The following is a 6,000-nucleotide window of genomic DNA, read 5'->3' as shown; positions in this document are numbered from 1 at the left end:
ATTTTACCCATTCTTGTCACCATTTTACAACAAATACATGTGTAAATTAATTAAATATTGAAATACAAATAAAAGTATACTTGATAAAATAATAATTAATGTGACCTTAAATTTTGCAAATGGTTAATAAATAGAAAAAATTCATAAAAATCCAACAATTAAAAAGGAAAAGAGAGGGCATCTTATATAAAAATAAAAGAAGGGAGTATTATATTTAATGATAAAAATATTTATATTTGTATTTTTAAATAGTGTTCAATAAATATTCAGTAGCCTTTTTTCAAGTGTTATTATTAATTTTAAGATAAGTAGTATTATTTTGATATAATAAATGTAATCTATTCTTTATTTTTTAAAATGTAATCTATTCAAATTATCATACACCAATAAATTAAGGATAATCTAATCAGTGAAGATCCAACTTATATTTTTCAAAAATGTGAGTTTGAATCTTCTGACAATATAAAGATATTATTTCTGAGTAATATATAAATACTTTTATAAACACTCTTTGTAAATATTAAAATCTATTTAATTTTGATGAACTTCTGAAACTAAAAATAAATTCTCTCATTTAACTGAATATTGCCAATAAGATGAAAAGGACAAAATATTTCATGATTTGTCTCCAGTATTGTTGGATACTACTATTAGGAGGGATTAGAGAGAAAAATATAAACATTTTGTGTTTTTCTCTTTCTTTCTCACAGTATCCGGTGTAGGAGAAAATCCAAATCCTCTTTAACTTGGCTCTAAATTTTATAGTGCATAAAAAATAAGTGTTAAGTGATTGGAAATAACACTATTATTATGGCGTGTGGGACCAATCAGCCAAATTAATTAGAGGGATGCAGGGAGATAGGAAGAGAAGAGAATGTACTAATCCAATTCCGCTAACCGACGTGCGCTTCTTCCATCAATTTTCTATTTTCGTTGTTGGTCGCATAAAGAGATTATATCTTTTATACTTATGGTCACTGCTATTGACATTTGAGGCTTCACATATTTCTTCAACTAGTCTGAAATTTTATATATAAGAATAACAAGTTGGTTTGGAATGTGAATGGATGAACGGGTTTTTATGTGCCATCCAATGCAATATGACTTATTTTAAAACGAAAGGCAATTTAGTTAAAATGTTCGTGAGTGGATTAGAATAATTTTGAAGGCATCATTCTAGTCAACCAGACCATCGTTCATGAGGTTCTCATAATTTATGATAGTAGTTTAGTACTATTATTTTTCCAAAAATGTTAAATATGAATTCCTTTGTTATTTCCAAGTGAGCACACCTCGTGATTCCACTTAGTTTCTCACTAAATTAATCTGTCTGCGTATAAAAAAAAATTCTTTATTATTGTTGTAAAAATACGTTAATATACTTGAAACAATTATTCTAAATCTTTATGTTTAGTTTCTCTAATAATCATTCTAACTATTTAGTAGAAAATACATATCAAAATTTTTAATTTATGTTTTTTAAATATTAAATTACAGGCATTTTATTTTATATTTTCAATTAAAACAGTATTTAAAATATATAATAAAATCACTTTTGAAATTTTAATGTTACATTTTCTACAATTATTTTATTTATTTTTCATATTGTTTTTCTTGAAAGGCAATATTATTTTAAGTCATAGGATTCATACAGTACTGTAAGATTTTCTAACGTTCACATATAAGAAAATAATCTATTTAATAAAAAAATTTATATTTAAACTTTTTATGTAAAAAGTTTTCTTGAATAAGTAAAAGTTATGGACCTTGAATAACATTAGTTCTTAATGAATTAAGAGATATTCATAATTTCTTACTCAAGAAAAAAAAGAAAATATTATTTAAAGTACTATAAAAAAATGTGAGTATATTACGTTTTCTACATTAAAAACAAATAGACGTTCATTTTTGTTAAATTGCTGATGAGCATCTCAAATTTTTAACAGAAATGTTTCCGCCAAACAGTGAAATGAATTGCTAGGAGTTGAAAAAATAGCTACATAAAAAACGTGTTTGTATATATTCAATGGTTTGCATGCAATTTATAATGTAATTATCTTAGTGAAATAAGGAACATTTATAGATAATTTATGCAGTTATAAAATAACTATAAGGATAGTAGTGAGCAGTTGTGCATATAGTAGTATTATATAATAAAATCATAGAGAAAATAAAAAAAGTTGTGAAGGATTAACGAATAGTAGAGAGTAGAGAGAAGGGATAAATGCATGTCCACGTCTGTTTTTCACACTGTAATAGTACAATTTGACTAACTCAAATGCATCGAATGAAGATCCCACCCTCCACGTGGGTACTGCATGTTAACTATCTTCTTCCGTAACCTCTTACTACTCACCACGTGTAAGATTCTCTTTCCCCTCCACGTGGGAACACAATGACAGGTTGTAATTAATTATTTGCGAAAATAAGGATCAAGATAATGAATTAATGACCGAATTGAATGAACCAACACTCTGCGTAGGTACTAATTGATGGCCTGGGAAGGTTGCGGTGATGATTAGAAAATGATTTTAATTTAAGCTGAGCTGAACTAATCCCACTTCAGTGTGACGACGTGAATGCCAATGGATTTAGAAAAAGGCATCTTCAAAAATCAATCAAAATCCAGAGACAGATCAAGCAGACTGAGAGAGCCACATTGAGCGGTCCACAATTAGGTTGGGGTCCGTCTGGGACCCACATGAGGTGGAGCTGTCGTATTCTGAATTGAAAACCAAGGAACATTACCAGCCCGCCAATTATAAGGACTTTTTCTTTTTGCATCCAATACAAATTCTTCTATACTTAACATAAATTCTAACCTTATTTATGTTTTATTTCTCCTTCTTCTTCTATGGTTTTTTTTTCTCCATACATCATTTTCTGTTTTGGGGAACTCCTTAGTTGTTGCGGTTGATTTGGCATAGGTGTATTTTTGTAATGGTTCATTTTCGGTTTGTGGTTGTCATAATGGGGTGTTGCGGTGTAACAATAAAAGAGATAAATTTTTTCCATCTACAAGTTAAAGGATCTATGTCATAATAAACAATTAAACATATAGATTAACAATCCGTATAAAAGTTACGATTGATAATTCATAAGTTTCATACGAATTAACAATTTATATTACCATATGGATTACAAATTTATATGGGTTTAACATAGTAAAAATAAACAAACACACATTTGGGGAGATAGAGGTACTCACAACGACAACAAGAGGCGACACCATCAACAAGATGATCCATAGAATGGTAAAGATGAACAAAGTGGAGAGACTCACGGTGATGCAATAGGGAGAATGAATGCTGAAACACAAAAGAAGGGATGAGTGTAGGGAAGAGATGGGTGTATGGAGGGGATGAGTGTATTTCAATTTTAAATGAAGGACAATTTTGCTAATTCACTTAAATTGTTGGGTGTAGAAGAAACTCCTTTAGTGTAAGAAGAATAACCCCAATTTTAATAAGATTAATGAAGAATTACAGGCCTCATGTCCAGGCATAGCACAAGTCTAAAAGCTTTACCCAAATGACCAATTATACTTAGGTCCGAGTATACTGCTTTGGGTGATACTTTCCTCACTTAGGGGTGTCAATTTGGACCCGCAAATGAGGATCCCTACAAGGATTGTCTTATATGGGCCCCACAAATGAGAATTTTTTTCCTGTGGGGACATGAATAAATATTCTCCTGTTGGCATGACGGGGACGGGAATCACACCCTCCCCCGTCTTGTGGGATTTTCGCCTAAGGAAATTACATGGTTATCCTTATATTAATTATTATTTTATATTTTAAATATTAAAGATTGATTTTATATTTTTAATACACTTAATTACTTAACGCATACACAATTACACATACTGATACAACACATCAAGTAACAAACACAACAACAATTTCTTTTATAGACAGGGAAAAAAAATCCCTCACACCCGTTGACATCCCTACTTACGCATGATGCTAGCTGTGATGATAAGTATGGTTTTTATGGGCCTTAGATTGTGGAGTGGGCCCAATCAGACTGAAGAACCCGAAGGAAATGGTTGGATTTGGCAGGAGTGGGCCATGGGCCCTAGGTCCGTCAGTGCAACCAAGCATCCCATGCTGTGCTTTTATTCTCAGCCTCTCATCTTTGTACTTTGGCATTTGTAAGTTAAAAAAAAGAAGAATGTGAGTAAAGTGGGTAAATTGGATGAGCGAAAAAGTTAGGGCATGGCGGCTTCATAAGGGGATGGCCCACTGGCCACTGTCACAAAATAATCCCACATCTTAGGACATGTTGCATACCCAAACGACATACAATAAACTTTGCAAGTAGAATAAGTTCCCAAAACTTGACCCACTATTATTATGCTGTTAACTTTATAGAAACTGCCACAATTCTGTGTTTAGTTCTATCAGTCGTTTTGATGATACTTCCATCCATGTTGCAAAATCATAATACTCTTGCTATATATTAATTCATATTAATATTACTTCTATGTAATAATGCATATATAGCTAGGTAAGTGGATCTTTTAATTTTGCACGATCTGAATTCTGAATCAGAATCTAAAATGATGTATAGCGCAGCCACCCTGGTGCTTCCCATGTGAATGTGATACGTATCATCATGGTTTCCAGATACGATGATGTATATTTGTTCTTGGCAGATTTAGATTAGATGTACCATGGTATTATTTTGGTACTAAACTAGTTTGGAACAATTGGATCACCGGCGTGACCAATGATTGTACAAAGCTGAATTCCTTTTTGAGTGATGAAAGGAAGCAGGCCCGCACTGTATGATTAGGTTAACATTGTTGTTCTAGCATTGGGGTGTGCATTCTATGCACTTTAGCAGGGTGAAGGGACAGGATCTTAAGGAAGGCTTTTGTCGGCTAGTTGGAAATTTTTAATCACCATATTCCTTTCTTTTTATTTGATTTACTCAAACCTAAAATAAAGATAATAATAATAAACTTAAGTGAATCGAACAAAATTATCATCTTATGGCTTCATTTAAAAATAAACTAAATTTGAGTATATAATTAATGTATAATTATCCTAAGGTTAATACTCAATTTGAATGAATTCAATAAAAAAGAAATACTTAATTTGAATGTGAGAAAAAAATAATAAAAGAGTATATAAAGTAAAACGAAGTATGAAAAAAACTAATAGATAATTTTTCAAATTATTTGGATGAAGAATAATAAATAAAAACTACATAACATTTAAATGATTATAATAAGATAAAAACAAAAACATTTTTTTTCATTTGAATAGAAGTCTCATCTTCCGGAAATATTTCCCCCCCATATCAGATAAAAGATTTCTAGTGCAGGCCCCAACCAATGGAAACAACTTTTTCTCTGTTCTTTTCACCTATTGCAAACAATAGAGACTACAATAGAATTTGGAAACCAACCATCATGTTTTCTTTCTTTGCTAATTGGATTGAACCAAACTAAATGAAGTGTAAAAGTGTTCTGCTCTAGCTAGCCAGAGCACCCACTCGCATGTGCTTGTGTGTGTGGACTGTAGAGAGTGATAATCAAGTGAGTTTTTTGATCAAGTGGGGTTCTGGTATAATCATGAAGTACATTTTTGAATGTGTGTAATGAGAGTTAGTATGAACTATTTGTTTGACATCTCATTATAAATCAAAGTATCACTAAAAGGTCCTAGGGGTATTTCTAGCAGGCAGAAGAACTTTGTTAGTTAGGCGTGTAGATCAGGGGCATTTTCGTATAAAATAATAATGTCATTGATATATTTATATAAATTTTTACATTTTATTTTTATTTCTCTCTTTATTATATCAAAATATTTATCACATTTTTTAATTTTTATTCTTTTCTAATCCCTCACTAAAAGTAAAAAAATAATAATATGAATATCATTTTTCTTATATATATACACACACAAGTTATGTACAGATGAATGCATGCATTTTTTTAATCGTCAAGTGCATGCATGTAGCTAATGTACATTGGATATTAAAATATGTGTT

The sequence above is a fragment of the Glycine soja genome, chromosome 7 (assembly GCF_004193775.1).
Source record: "Glycine soja cultivar W05 chromosome 7, ASM419377v2, whole genome shotgun sequence".
NCBI lineage: Eukaryota > Viridiplantae > Streptophyta > Magnoliopsida > Fabales > Fabaceae > Glycine > Glycine soja.
This window is presented reverse-complemented; position numbering follows the sequence as displayed.